At 47.7% G+C, this 16,014-nt stretch overlaps 1 protein-coding gene across 7 annotated transcripts in view; it reads left to right on the forward strand.

The window, feature by feature from the left end:
• CACNB4 (calcium voltage-gated channel auxiliary subunit beta 4) overlaps nucleotides 1–16,014 on the forward strand; it is an 82,352-nt gene that overhangs the window by 15,964 nt on the left and 50,374 nt on the right. The window lies entirely within an intron of this gene.

Genomic DNA, 16,014 nt, shown 5'->3' on the forward strand with positions numbered 1-16,014 from the left:
TGCTGAATTTCATGGGAATGAAATACCTGATCCTAGAGAAAACAGGAACGGTGTTTACAAGAATTTCAGACCCCTGGGACGTGAATTCACTACACAGAAAGTAACTAATTACCTTGTAAAAGCCCCCTTTCACAAGGTTCTTCCTTATTCCTTATTCTTCCTTCAGGCAGGATGAACCCAGCAAATTCTGGCTCATGGTGAGCCCGGTTTTTGAGAGGTGTTTGTGGGAGTCTGCCTTAGGTTCTCATGCAGTGTTAGGATGAAGATCCTCCTGGTTTACTAAAAGGCGTTTCATGGCTGACAAACACACAATTCCCATTTCTTTACAAGCTCGGATCCACAGGAAAACCCTTTTCCAAGAGAATTGCAGGCAGGAAAATAATTCAGAAGAGAAATTCCATGCCCGGTGTGCACACAGACAGCAGGAGCTGCGTTTCTGGGATGAAACTCTGCAGTTCTGGTCCAAGCCACAGGATGGGGATGTTGGATTGAGGCTCGCTGGAACATCCCGATGTTCAGCATCGAGACCTGAAGTCCTTCTCATAATTTAAATGTGGGTTTTTTAAAAATAAAAACTATTCTATTTTTTATAATTATATTTTTATGTCTTTCAAAGTCCTGAGCACAGAGCTCGGCTCAGGTACGAATACCACAAACGCAATTTGACTGATTTCCAGTGTTGCTCCTGCTGATTTTGGGGGAATAATTTGCAGTGCTGCATGTCTGTAAGAAGCCTGGGTTGTCCCAGGAGAGATGAGTTGGAGGTACAAGGAATGCTGCTTCCAGGAATTCCTGATTTTTTAGCCCGGGTAAGAAAAACACGATGCTGTCTCTTGAATTAAAGGTAAAACTGTAGAATCCCAAAATCCCAGGAATGGTTTGGGTTGGGAGGGACCTTAAATCTCATCCCAGTCCACCCATTCCATGGGCAGGGACACCTTCCACGGCTCCACCTCGCCTTGCACACTCCCAGGGATCCAGGGGCAGCCACAGCTGCTCTGGGAATTCCATCCCAGGCAGGAATTCCCAATCTCCCACCCATCCCTGCCCTCTGGCAGTGGGAGCCATTCCCTGTGTCCTGTCCCTCCAGCCCTTGTCCCCAGCCCCTCTCCAGCTCTCCTGGAGCCCCTCCAGGGGCTCTGAGCTCTGCCTGGATCCTTCCCTTCTCCAGGGGAACATTCCCAGCTCTCCCAGCCTGGCTCCAGCCTGGAGCAGCTCCATGGATCCCTCTGGATCTCTCCAGCAGCTCCAGGTCCCTGTGGTGTTGGAGCCACTTCCATTGCAGTGTCGAGCTTGCAGGATGCACGAGGCAAAGTGAACATTTGTTTCCCAGCATTTTTCAGCTTCCCAGATGAAATCTTTCCCGTGCCATCAGCCCACAATGCAAGGGATGTCAATCCTCATTTCCAGGAGGGCCTGGCAGCACTTTGTGGCTGTGTGAGGTGAGCTGCAAAAACCACAGGATAAATAAAAACCTGTGCCAGCCTCCAGGGCTGCTCCTGCAGAGCCAGAAACACTTTTTCATTTCCACGTGGGAAAAACTTCAACCTTTGCCGAGCCAGGCTCTGGCTCCACCACACGGAGCTCCCCAGAACTTATCAATAACTTGGAACTTATCCATAACTTAGAACTTATCCATAACTTGTAATTTATCAACAATGTTTAACTTATCAATAACTTGGAACTGAGCAATACCAGGGACAGGTTGGGGGTTTGTGTTGTTTTTTTTTTGTTTCGGTTGGGTGGGTTTTTCCATTTGATACTTTCTGTTAGGCAGGGCTGCATGGGAGATTGGGAATTCCTGGTTGGAATGGAATTCCCAGGGAAGCTGTGGAGTCCCAGGCCAGGCTGGAGCACCCTGGGACAGTGAAGATGTCCCAGCCCATGGCAAGGTGGATTGGGATGGTTTTAATCTCCCTTCCAACCCCAAATATTCCATGATTTTCCCATTCCGTGATTCTCTTTTTTGTTCTCTTTACCCCACGAACCGCCGTTGTTTTACTGCGATTGACACAAAACTCTCATTGATTTCTCTCATCTCCTCTCAGAGCTGTTGGTTTATGATAAAGTTTCATAAAAATATTTTGTCCTGAGAGTAGAGGATGGGGATTCCAGCACTTTTTTTTTTTTCCCCTCCCAGGAAGAAAATCCCATTTCATCAGCCCACAAATAAACATAAATCCCCAGTGGGCATTGTGGCACCACTGAGATTTGGGGTGATGTAAATTAAAAATCCGGGCTTTTTAACTATAGGATCTTGGATTTTCTCCCACATTAAACTTTAAAAAAAGAGCTGGCAAAGGCAGCCAGGTTTGCCAATGCAAACAACCTCATTTGTGCTGCTTTGACACCATAAAACTGAGAGAAATCCGATAAAAACCGCACTCAGGAGGTGCAGCGTTCCTTGATGTTCCACAGGGAAAGGTCTTTAGTAGGGAAAATGAAGTTATTCCCCCATGCTGCCCTTAGGAATTCTGTGGGGAGAGGCCTCTGCCCTCTTGTCCCCATGGAAGCTCCAATAAAACTCTCTCCATCACAGCTTTACCCCTCAAAAAATGTTCCATGTCCAGCTATCTGCTCCATAATAATCATATTTTGTACTTACAATTTCATATTCTATTTTATATTATTGATCTTTCTGTGTTCCACTTTTTAAAAAAAATCCAAGTTTGCTTGGAAACTTGCGCATGGAAACCGGCAGAGGAAAAGGTCTCCCAAGGTCTTCTCCATGATGACTTCATAGATGAATAATTAAATACAAAAAAAAATTTAATTTATGGTTTCTGAGCAGCCTAAACCTCCTGGGAATGTGGGGTAGGGCTGTCTGCTCTCCTTATCCTGGACTGGTGGAACTGGGAATGCTGGGGGGAACCTCAGAGCTGGCTCAGCCTTTGGTTTGTCTTCTCAGAGCCCTAAAAACGTTCTGCTGATGTCAAATCTCTGCTCTCTCCCCCCGCGTCGTGGAGCACGGGGAAAATCTGGGAAAAAGCGCTAAAGATGGAATAATTCTGAGTCATGGAGACATTAATAAACACTCCCACACGCTGGCAGTGCTCGGCTTTGGTTATCCTAAATAATCGTAATTGCTGGAATTCGTCATATTTGGTGATTTTTGGGCTTGTTCACTAAATCGGGAGCTTTGGAAAGCTCCAGCTCCTGGGTCGAGCTGGGAGAAAGAGTAAGAGAATATTTATTTATTCCCTTTGCCCAGAATTGTGCAGCAATTACGACAAAACAGATTCATTCCGGGTTCTGCCGATTGCCATGGAAACCCACATGGAAAATAGCAGCCCAAGGCCACTTAGCATGAGAAGTCCAGGGGTTCAGCCCCTGATTAACTGATCCGTGCTATAGATTTTGGGAAAGAAATCCTTAAAATGGAGACGTTTCCCCGGTTAATCCAGCTCTGGTGGAACGGTGGGAATCCTCCCGGGAAAAGGGAGAAGATGCTCTGGCTCGGAGCGTCTCTCCTGGGATACCCAACCTGCTTTGCAGAGCTGTGCTGCAGGATTTTGACTTTTCTAGCAGCAATTAGTGAAGGAGGACAAGCGGCTGCGCCAGGCACAATTCCCAGGTGGGAAAGGCAGGATATTTTTAGGTGTTTCTTGAAGGCAGAGCCATCGGTGCTGTGCTGGAGCTCCAGTTTGGGGCTCTGGACTCGGGACACTCGGGCTGCGGGAGCCACTGGGATGAAAGGATCTCGTGCAGGCGTGACCTGGGAGGGTGTGATCACTGCAGGAGTTTGGGAATTGAATGTTACTGTGGAATCCTTAGGGTCGGAAAAGTTCTCTGAGACCGAGGAGTCCAACCATTCCCTCAGCACTGCCCCGGCCAGCACTGACCCCTGTCCCCAAGTGCCGCATCCACGGGGAGGGGGAACCCCTGCAGGGGTGGGGATTCACCTGAGCACCTTTTCCATGGAGGAATTGTTCCCAAAATCCACCCTGAGCTCCCCTGGCCCAGCCTGAGGCCGTTCCCTCTCCTCCTGTCCCTGTTCCCTGGAGCAGATCCCAAATCCCCCCGGCTGTCCCCTCCTGTCAGGGAATTGCAGAGAGGGAAAAGATCCCTCTGCATCCTCCTTTTCTCCAGGCTGAGCCCCTTCCCAGCTCCCTCAGGAATTCTCCAGCCCCTTCCCAGCTCCCTCAGGAATTCTCCAGCCCCTTCCCAGCTCCCTCAGGAATTCTCCAGCCCTTTCCCAGCTCCCTCAGGGATTCTCCAGCCCTTTCCCAGCTCCCTCAGGAATTCTCCAGCCCCTTTCCCAGCTCCCTCAGGAATTCTCCAGCCCCTTTCCCAGCTCCCTCAGGAATTCTCCAGCCCCTTTCCCAGCTCCCTCAGGAATTCTCCAGCCCCTTCCCAGCTCCCTCAGGAATTCTCCAGCCCCTTCCCAGCTCCCTCAGGAATTCTCCAGCCCTTTCCCAGCTCCCTCAGGAATTCTCCAGCCCTTTCCCAGCTCCCTCAGGAATTCTCCAGCCCTTTCCCAGCTCCCTCAGGAATTCTCCAGCCCCTTCCCAGCTCCCTCAGGAATTCTCCAGCCCCTTTCCCAGCTCCCTCAGGAATTCTCCAGCCCCTTCCCAGCTCCCTCAGGAATTCTCCAGCCCTTTCCCAGCTCCCTCAGGAATTCTCCAGCCCCTTCCCAGCTCCCTCAGGAATTCTCCAGCCCCTTCCCAGCTCCCTCAGGAATTCTCCAGCCCCTTCCCAGCTCCCTTCCCTTCCTTGAACGTGTTCCAACTCTCAGGAGTAGAAGCTGACCTCAGTTGTTCCCAGAGTTGGTTTGGAGCCACTTTCTCTGTGTGTATATTCATTTTTAAGTGTTTTGTCGCTGTGATTTTATTGAATTCAAAGAGAGTTTTGTTTTCCTCAATTGTGCTGGAGAAGCTTCCCAATTTAAGCTGGGGATGATTGATTGCTAGTGTTCCTCTGTGTCCAGAAATGGAAGTGTTGAGGAAAGCATTCAGTGCTACCCTCGTGCTGAAGCTGAAGGACTTTCTCCTCCTGTGCAGATTTTGCACATCACTGGTGGATAAAGATGAGCTTTGTGCTCTGAGTCATTCCGGTGGAGCTGCACAGGAAGGGAGTCCTGATAACGCCTCGCCGGCTGTTCATGGAATCACACAAGTTTGGAAAAGAGCTCTGGGATTGTCCACTCCGACTGTCCAGCCATTTCTGATTGGGATCCTGAGCCCTGCCTGTGCAGAGCCAGCAGGGAACGATGCAGGAGAGCTGCTGGTGGAGAGACAGGCAGGGAATCCCAGAATATCCAGAGTGGGAATATCCCACAGGATCACTGATCTGCCTCCCGGCCCTGCACAGACACACCAACAATCCAGTTCCTGAGAATCCCAGAATGTCAGAACAGTTTGGGTTGGAAAGGACCTTAAAGCCCATCCCATCCCATCCCATCGATCCCATCCCATCCCATTGATCCCATGCCATGCCATGCCATGCCATCCCATCCCATCCCATCCCACTGATCCCATCCCATCCCACTGATCCCATCCCATTGATCCCATCCCATCCCATCCCATCCCATTGATCCCATCCCATCCCATCCCATCCCACTGATCCCATCCCATCCCATCCCATCCCATCCCATCCCACTGATCCCATCCCATTGATCCCATCCCATCCCATCCCATCCCATCCCATCCCATCCCATCCCATCCCATCCCATCCCATTGATCCCATCCCATCCCATCCCATCCCATCCCATCCCATCCCATCCCATCCTATCCCATCCCATCCCATCAATCCCATCCCATCCCAGGGACACCTCCCACTATCCCAGGCTGCTCCAAGCCCCAGTGTCCAACCTGGCCTTGGGCACTTCCAAGGATGAGGAGCCCCCAAGTTTTCTGGGAATGCTCAGTGAGGCTGAAGTGTAGCTGTAAAAATCCCACGTGCATTTGGTAATTCCCTGTTTTGTCATGTCTCCAGGACTCGATGCAGAGCTGGAACTCGAGTTCAGGGGGGGTTTCCCTCTGCCCCAAACGCTGATGTGGAAGCTGCTTTGCCTCCACTTAACCCAGCCCTGCTGGAAGAGATTCCTGGAATCCTTTCCTCCCTTGGATTGGCTCAGGGCAGGACACAGGACTGCTTTTCCCACTTTGCGTGGTGCCGTTTCCTCCTCCTGGGAGTTGATTTTGTGGGATTTGTGGTGCTTTGTAAGAGCAGAAGCAGGTTGGCAGTTTTGTGTTCTCACCCAGACCACAGCTTGTCATTTTTTGGGCTCATTTTTCGGGTTTCTGGCCCAAATCCAGCCTGGGCTCACCAGCCTGTTTGTCTTGCCCACGTGTCTGTTCAGGAGTGCTGGAAATCAAGAGTCCAGGTCTCCAGAGCTGCTAATTAACGCACCTCCATTAATTGGCACTTCTTTCAGGTGTTGGACTTCAACCAGCTCACTTGAAATAGGAAAATGACTCTGTGTGTGAGCATTCCTGTGCCACAAATGGCCATAACATGCTTATTCCATTCATTAAATGTATTTCTGGGATTTATGAATTGATTGGCCGCACTGGAAATTACTGTTAATTACTTGTGAGGGGGATTCTAGAATCAGACATTGCTTTTGGGTTATTTGCTGGTTTTTTGGGTTTTTTTTGTGGTGAGCAAACAATGCCTGTGAGCCTTGCAACACGACAGCTTTGTCTGGAAATGGCTCCTCTAATTCCTAAAAGTGAAGTTTAATCTGCATTATGGATGTTGGGAAGGAATTTTGGAGCTATTGTCTGTCAGTGCCCAGCAGGGAGAGGAGGAATTGTCGGCAGTAGAAGGAATATTCTCATTACCCCGTCGTACCTGCTCATTTAAGATAAAGGCATTTAAGAGCCTGGTTTGGATTAGAGACGTTGGGTATTTTAAGAAAATGTTTTCCTGGATGTATCAGCCCTGTCAAGCTTCACCCTTAGTGCTGGATATTCCCAGTCCTGAGCATAACTCAGCCCCGTGCCTTTGTCACCTCTGCCCTTGCCACCCACTTACCACCCCCGAGGCTGAGGTGGGCTCTGCAGAAGATGAATAAACCCAAATTATCTGCATGAGGGGGAGTTCAGGGCTCTCCACTTCCGTGGGGAGAGCGGGCACGCAAGTGTGTGGGCAGGGACAAAAGAACCTGTTAAATCCTTAATGCCTGCTCCCTGCTCCTATGAAAAGCATTCAAGATGTATAAGAAAAACTCTTATTTTTATTTTTCCCCCCATGACTGAGTGTGTAAAGCTGCTGTGCTGCCCTGGGGTTAAATCCCCTGGCTCTGGGAGGGTGTGAGTCCAGCTTGAGGGACCGTCCAGCCTTTGTGGGGGTCACTTCACCTCTGAGTAAGAGCATTTGGCCCTTCCATGCCTTCCCATCAGGCAGGATCGGGGCTATTCATGGATTTTTCACACTGGACTTTCCCCACTCCCTCTTGTTGTGGCACATTCCGGGTGTGGCTGCGGAATTTCGGTTACTCCGTGAGTTTTTGATGACTGCTGGGTGCGGTTTGGGGCTGGGGTGAGAGCTGCAGCCTTCCCTGGGACAGCCCTGCTCTTCCTGCAGTGCCCTCCTTCCATCCCACCCAGATCCAGGCTGCATCCCCTGGCTGGGATGGGATCCAGGGAAGCAAAAGGAGCTCAGCTGGTGCTGGGGAGAGGTTCTGGATCCTCAAAAGGGGGTGAAACAGCGGAGTGGGGTGATGGGGGTCCCTCCCCTGTCACCTGTGATACCCAAAACCTGACAGCAGCTGGTGGAGAGCAGCAGAACCAAAGGCTCCAGATCTTCCGCTGGAAGTTTTCCAAGGAACTCGGTCCAAAGCGGGCGAGAAAGGCCAGTGGTGGCTGGGTGCAGGACAGGGAAGGGTTTGGGTGGGGTATTCCAGACTCTGCCAGGCACGAGGAGCCTTGGAACCTGCTCACACCCAGGTAAAAACAGTCACAGTGGGACATGGAAGGGGAGAAAGGGACACTGGTGGTGCCTGGGTGGTTTCCATCTGTTGGGAATTTGACCTCCAGTAGCCTTTGCAGTGTCCACTGGTGCAGCTCCAAGGAGAATTTCAACAATAAAGTCAAATTATGGCTCTTTTCCCCTCCAAATTCCCTCCATGTCCAGCCAATTTCCCTTCACTCAGGATCAACAGAAGGGATTTCAGAGTTTCCCCTTCCCAGCTGGGTTTGGAAAGCCGTCCTAAACCCACAGGTGTCCAAGAGGCAAATTTGTGACTGGAGAAAACACCCAGGAGAGCTCCAGCTGCAGCTCTCCGCTTCATCTTACCCTGCTACCTTCATCCTGCTGAGCCGAGAGGTGGCAGCAATATTCCCCGCTAAGACATTCCATGCCTTTTACATTAACGAGATGTTTAATTGCAACATGAGCCATCTTATTTCTAGCCTGACCCGGAACAAACCCAGTTTTTCCTCGCTGCGTCAATGCAGCTGAAAGTTCTGCTCCTGAGTTTGGGCTTCCTTCGGCTGCACAGGGCGTTGGACAAAGAAACTCCCAGAATTCAGGGAAGTTTTGTGTGTTTAAGCTCTTACTCCGCCCATCACAGCAGAATAAAATGCAGTGGAAAATACATCTGGAAAAAAAAAAATCAACTTGAGGTCCCTTCCTAAACCCAAGGGATCAAGGCTGAAAGTCAAAGCTTTACCTTTATCCCTAAATTTTGCTATGCACGAGCTACAGCAGGTGTCATATTCTTGTCGTGTTTTATTTTTTCTTTTTTTTTGTTAGGGTTGGGATTAAATGTGTGAGATGGTATTTTTTTTTTTTGGTTTGGATTTAGGTGTTTATTGGTTTTTATTTCTATTACAGGTGTGTAAATGGTGTGTTTTATAGTATTTTAAGTTAATAAATTTAAAAATGGAGTTGTATTTTTTAATGCTTTTTAAGGATAAATTGTTTAATTAAGAAATATTTTGATTATTTTTACTTTTGCCTTAATAATTAACTATTTGTGTTTTGTAACGTGGATTTTTTATTTAATTATAAAATATGACTTAGATTTATGAAGAAAAAAGTGAAAAAGAAGGATTCGTTTTTGTTTTAATTTTTTTATTTTGCTTTATATATATATTACTATATTTTAAATGTTTAAATTTGAAGGTTTTTACTCCGTGATATGATATATTATTTAAATTATACCTTTATAATTTTAGTTTTATTATTTAATTTTGGAAGCTTTTTTTAAAGTTTAAATGTAGCGTTTTCTTGGGGGTTTAGCGCTTGTTAGCACAGAAAGTCTAAGTTTTTCAGTGACCAGGGTTCCAACAATATTCCAGTTCACATCCAATCTTTTTTTAAGGGTAAACTTCCAAGTTCATCATTCTGAGAGAGCCTGGGCTTTTTCTCCAGTTGGGATAAATACGTCCTTTTCTGAATTTTGAGTTCTATCACCTTTTAATTCCGCGCTCCCTCATCTGGGCGCTGAATTAACTGCTGAGAACATGAGGTTCTGATCCGCTCCTCTATTGCTCATGGTGATTATAGGCAGCGACGGCAGAGCTGCCATTAGTTATTATTCTCCACACTCCCAATTAGAATATTCTGGTTTCTGCCTGTGACTCTGGCAGGCTGAGCTGCTCAGGCTGAATTTTTCCATTTCTTGCTCTCGAGCGATCTCCAATTCTCGCTTGAAATATAACGGAAATAAAAGTCCCCCAACTTTTTTGGGGGCACAGAAAATATTAGACACTGACTATTAATGCCTTCCTATTTATTCCTCGTTTTTGCTTCCTGCCTCGTGGGCAGCTTCAGATCTAGGACAGAACTTTCAGCAGTTTATTTAGAGTTTGGGAGTTTTTAAGTGATCTCTGTAGGGATGCTCTAAAAGACTGGAATAAACTAATGGTTCTGTTCTTGTTTTAATGCAGGGTTTGAGAGATCAGGGAAAATGCAGGTCTGAACCTGCATGCAAGAGTCAGAGGGAAAAATATTAGATTTTTTATAAGTGTTCAGAGCATCAGAAATGACCTGATTTAATCAAGTTTCTGGGGCTTGGAGCAGCCTGGTCTGTGGAAGGTGTCCGTGCCCACGGCAGGGGTGGAATGAGATGAGCTTTAAGGTCCCTCCCAACCAAACCATTCTGGGATTTGGGGATTCTGTGAACTACATGTGGATTTCAGATCTGATATTTTCCCTCCTTTGTCGGGCAAAGGCAGAATTTCTTTTCAGTCCCTCCGAACTGCCTCGGGTTTGTAAAAGGACTCACGCAGAGCTGCTGGCAGTGGAGTATCCAGGTGAAGGGAGAATTGCAGGTGTTTCTCCCCCTGAGCAGAGCAGGGGTGGCTCCGTTCATCCCAGACTCCCTCCTGGCCCTGTGGGAGGATGGCAGTGCCCGGGCACCCCTGAATCCCTGTCCTGTCCCGAGTCACTGCTGTCCCTGCAGGCAGAGCAGAGCGAGGAGCAGGGAGGATTTTTTGGCATCTGGGTGTCTGTTTTGAGCCACCCCACCTCGCTGGCAAGACCCTGAGTCCTTCTCCTGGAAATGCTTCCTTCAGGAATTGCCAGTGGAAGGGAGTGAGCCTCTCCAACGGAGAAACAGAAATACAGAAATGGGGTTTTGATGCGTTCCAGGGCAGCTCTGTCAGGAAGATGAGGAGTCATCGTTCCCAGGATTTTTCCACAGACTGTGCGTTCTGCTCCTGGATGGTGAGAACATCACAGTCATCGTTTATCAGGTACATAAGGAGAGGTCTCCCAGAGACTTGACAGGAAGGAGCACAACTCACTTAAATATGCAGAGCTAAAGCCATGAATATTTGTTCTTCTCAACTCAGCTCCCCAAGTACTCTGGCTAAATATTTCGAGAAATCGGGTTGGACAGGTGGTTCCTCCTTCATTGATCTGTTGTTTCTGGATCAGGTTCTCCACTTGGATGGGAGTCGTGGAAATCTACTGCAGGGAGCTGAGGAGCTTCCAGCCATGAAATTCCAAGTGCTGTGTTGCAGCCTATGGTAATTGGATTATAAAGCAAAGGCAAAGGCAATAAAATCAGCAGCCTCATCAAAGCATTCCTGTAAAATCCCGAGGGGAAGCAGCACACTGGAGATGAAGTTGAGCTGTGTCTGCCTAGTTTTTATTTATTTATTTATCTATTTATTTATTTGTTCTTTTAACATCTTACCAGGAACAGCAAATTCTTCTTAGCACAGGGATTTAAAAGCTCTGTGTCTGACTCTTCTAAAGACACCCTTTGTACTACTCCTTGAACCTAAAAACAAAATAAAATGTGTAGTTTTACAAGTTTAGCTAAAGAAAAAAAAAATCTCCATGAGATCCTGTATTTCACTGAAGCTGGATTTTCATTTTAGCTCGCAGGGTTGTCTTTTTGCCCACTCAAGGCTTTGTTTTCTCTAAAGAACTATTACATGATAATCGTAATTCATCAAAAAATACATTTCAAGCAACCTTTTCATGAGTGCTCGCTGGTAAAACTGCAAATATTTAAATGCACCTGGGAAATTAACACCGCCCAGGAGCTTCCTGGGCTGTTTGTCTGTTCTGAGGCTGGAAAATCTTTCGGTTCATTGCTCTGTAGAGGTTGGATCTTCAGTAATGGGATGTCCTGGCACATTCCCAGCACACTTCCAGTGCTCCTTCTCCCCGCAGCTTTGCTGTTCCCAGTCCCAGGGGGATGACTGCAGCCCTGGTGGGGGTGTTCCAGTATTGATGGGGTTTCCAGGATGCCTTTTCCTGCTCGGGTGAAACAGCAGCAGCTTCCCATAAAGTTTGTAATTGGCTTTTAGAGAGCGTTTCCCATCATTCCAACAGTTGCAGGCTAAAGAAACTCGGCATCAGCACTTATGGCAGCTAAGGAGATTGATTAACATTCATAAGGAAAGCGGAGGAGCTTAAAATAAGGAATAAAACAAGTGCTTAATCCTTTGGCCCAGATGGTTTTTGGCACGGCAGATAAAAATGTGGATCTTCCCTAAAAACAGAACTCCCCCCCCAAATCTCCCTTCCAGCAAGGAAATCTGACACAACTCCAGCCACAAATCCACTCTGGCTTTTTGGAGTGGTGCCTGGGGCGTGACTCTATATTTTGGACCTTCTCAGCAGCCTGGAGGACAGCGGGAGCTGCTGGAGGGAGATCGCTGTGGTCGGTGTCCGGGGCTATCCCTGTGATTGCCCGTGGATCCGTGTAGATCCTTCATTCCAAGCTCCAGAGGGATGCCTGTGCTCACACAGGGCCGTTCCTGCACAGTTCCTGAGGTGATCTGGGATTTGCTCCGCTCAATCCTGCACGCCAGTTGGAGCTGTTTGGAGTTGTTGAACCCTTGGAGCACATCCGTGCCTGCCTCAGGGGCTGGGCATCATCCACTCTTCCCGATGAAAAACCCTCTGGAAGGCCCTGGCTGCCCTGCAGCTCGGCTTCCTGCAGATCTCCACGTGGGAAAGAGGCATTTCACAGCTCGTTAAATATAGAGGGTACCTACAAGTGTAGCCCAGTTACCTCTCACTGGAGGTGCTTCCAACCAAGAGGAAGTGACAACCCAGCCTTCACACTCTTTAATTATAGCAGCCTTTATATAACAGTGTCGGGTAAATGTGTTTTAGGATAGGTGGCACCTCGCTTCCTCCAGAAGAACTGTCAAATTAGACCAGACTAATTTATTACTTGAAATTCCAAGGATTAAATAGCACGCCGTCCACCCAGTCTGTTCGAATAAAACCTGAAATTTCACCGAATCCTCTGTGCCAGGATATATCCCAAACAGCACAATCCTCCTCTCTTTCGAAGCAGAAATACGTCCCCATTCCTCTGGTGGCTTCAAGGACTTCCAAGTCCCACAGACGCCATCCCATTCTGCTGGAAAACAGGGTTAGAGGGGATCTCAGGAGGTTCTCCTGGCCGTGCCTCCACCCAAGGCAGAAGCTGCTGTCACTGCACCAGATTCTTACCTAGTCTCTCCTATAAAACAGAGGAGGAGGGAGAGAGGCAGAGAAATTGCTTTAGAGGGAGAAGGGGCAGGGAGTGGGGCTGTGCCAGGTAATTTAGGGGAGTGAGGAACTGGCCTCCTTCCCACGGATGGAAGCGAGGTGGATTGCTGGAGATGGCTGACCGTCCTTTCCCTTCCCATTAATGAAATCCATCCCTGGGCTCTTCTGCTGAGGTCAACAAGAAGCAGCTTCCCAGAGGGGAGAGCAATTTTCCTCAGCACGCCCCGGAATCCAGGCGGGGGAAGATGGAACCCAAAGTCAGTGTTTGTGAGGAGGGTGCTGATGGAGACTGTGGATTTTGGAGCCCTCTGTGAGCTGGAAGGAGCGGCTCCATATCCAAGCCTGCTTTTAACGCAACCACAAATGCTCTTTGTTAATGTGCCCTCGCCTTCTGGGGGGGTTCTGCCTCATTATCCCAAAGTAATGTCAGGAATCCGGGACCAGGACTTGATGTGAGCGTGGGGAGAGGCCGTAAAGGACTCGGCTGTGTTGGCCTCGGGGTTCTGCTGCTTCAGGAAAAGAGGCAGTGCCGCTGCTCCACTCCGCCAAATCCCAGGTGGAAGTGGAATTTGTTGAAGTCGGGAGAAGGGAGAAGTTGCTGACTCCCATCCCGGCTTGGCGCAGTGCGGTGCCGAGGCGTTCCCTTGCCTTGGCAATCTGGATCCTGCGCGTTTATTTATTCCAGCAGCACTTCAGTGTGTTTATGCAAATAGTTCATTGCTCCAGCTCCTGAAAGAGCCGCACGAGTGCTGGCATTTGATTGAGGAATCATTAGATCGGGCTGGAAAGAAAATTTCCTCTGGTTCTGTATTCACGCCCTCGGAAAAAAACAGCCCCCAGTGTTCCCACGTTTGGGTAGCTCAGGGCTGACTGAATAATGGATATTTTGGGATAGGTGGATGCACGTCTCGGAGAGATTTCCTTTGTACTCTAATTAAAAATAAAGAGGATGTGAATAATCTCTAATGGCAGCAGAGGATTTGGAGGAAGCCAAGAATTTTGGAGGACTGAATACTCAAAGTGTTCTGACTTCCGAGCCCTTCTCTTCCCACCACCTCCAACCTGAAGATATTTTAGTCTGGTTTATATCCTCAGTGACTTGTTGGGCATTAAAAGTTTTGGATGAGTCGTGGTCTTCATTTACATCTCCTTCAAAATCTCCTGTGCCCTTGGAAACGTGGAGTTGTGGGCTCCGATTACCATCGTCAATGAATGCTATTTAAAAAAATGAATAATGCAGCAACTGAAGCCATTCAAAAAACGCCGTTTTTTTGAAGTTTAGACTTTAACAAGGCCCATTTCAGGTCTTTACCCATTCCAGATCGTTTCTGTAGTGTTGGCCAGCGGCCTGAACGGTGAAATTCCCTGCTGGATAATACCAGCTCCATTCAGCCCCCTGTTCCCTCAGCATATTTATTGTATTTCTATTTTTATATATTACTTAGTATATTTGTATATTCCCAGTCAACTTAAAAGAGCTGGGTGTCTTCCTCCCTCACCTCGGTGTGTGTTTCTTGGATAAATTACCTCGTAATATTCAAAGCAGCCTTTGATTTAGAATTCCTCTGTATTACAGGGATTTGTATTTTTATAGCATCTTTTAGGGGCCTTTTGAGTTGAGTCATTAAATATATATTTTTAATAACCTCTTAAAAGGACAGTGTGAAATGTAAGGTCTGGAAATCAAATAGTGATTCCCCTGCCTTCCGAATTAAGTTGTTTTATTAAGAATCTGTGTGAAGTTCACTTTTTTCCCCCTTCATCTTGTGATTTCACAGCCTTTTTTTTTTTTTTTTTTTTTAAATTTTGAGCTGACCAATGATTCTCGTAGTTGATTCTTTCAATCTGGAACATCACAGGTCTTCAAGAACTCTGTAGAACAGGCTATAAAAATTAACTCCCGGATTGGGAGTTTTATGAACATTTTAAAGATCATCTTGGAAGCTGAGATCCTGCTCCATGAGAATTAGTAAATTCTTTGGGGAATCTTCAATTGAATTTGTAAGAAACTGTGAATGTGGGAATATTCACAGCACCTTTGGCTTTGCTTCATGTGCCTGTTGGACACTTCCCATGGGATTAGTGGCAATTTGCAGAACCGAAGGAAGCTTTTGGAAGGAAAAGTGGATGGAGCAAATGGAAAACACAAATAGGAAGCGTCTGTGAAACGGCAGCGTTGTTGAAGATGAGATTTTAAGTAATTGTTTTAATAAGGATGGGAAGTAAATTGTAAATTAGTTCTGTCATTAGTGTTTAATTATTTATTGACTTTTTAATCACGTAGTGTTACGCCAGACGTTTAATTTGTAGAGCTCCAGGAGGCACCTGCTTAGAGGTTTTGTTTCTTAATTTAGTTGTAAATCAGGTTCAAACTCCTGTTCTTCTAATTCTTGGTGTTTAGGATTTGGTTTTCTTGCTTCCAGATACTGTGTGTGTGTGAGTTTTCTGTTAATTCTTAGTGTTCAGTCTTAGTGTATTCAGGGTTTAATTGTTTCCAAATATTGTTGGGGGGTGGACAGATGGTTTTCCATGGAAACCACCTGCTGTTCTCTGGAATCTTGAAGAAGAAAGGCTGTATTTTATTGTAAATAAATCCCAGAATTGGGCTGGAAGGGACCTCTGGAGACCATCCAGTCCAACCAGGGTCACCTGGAGCCGGTGGCACAGGAATGTGTCCAGCTGTTGGAAGGACTCTGGGCAGCAGTTCCAGTGCTCTTTCACCCTCATGGGAAGATGGTTTTCCTCATGTTGAGCTGGAACTTGTGTTTTATTTTATGGCCATTGCTCCTCAGCCTGTCACTGACACAACTGAACCGAGCCTGGCACCAGCATATTTTGGAGATATTTATATGCATTAATGAGAACTCACCTCCGCCTTCTCTACACTATACGGTATTGTTTTATTGCAAAGCAGTTTTATTACGAATAAGAAGGCACCGCAGCCTTGCTGGCCGCCGCCATCCGCCCGTGAGGCGCCGTGAGGCGGCGCCCGCGCGCAGCGCCGCTCGCGGCCGGCGCGTCTCAGCCAATGGCGCGGCGGCGGCCGCGCGTCCCAGCCAATGGCGCGGCGGCGGCCGCGCGTTCCGGCCAATGGCGCGGCGG

Source organism: Hirundo rustica, chromosome 7, assembly GCF_015227805.2.
Source record: "Hirundo rustica isolate bHirRus1 chromosome 7, bHirRus1.pri.v3, whole genome shotgun sequence".
Taxonomy (NCBI): Eukaryota; Metazoa; Chordata; class Aves; order Passeriformes; family Hirundinidae; genus Hirundo; species Hirundo rustica.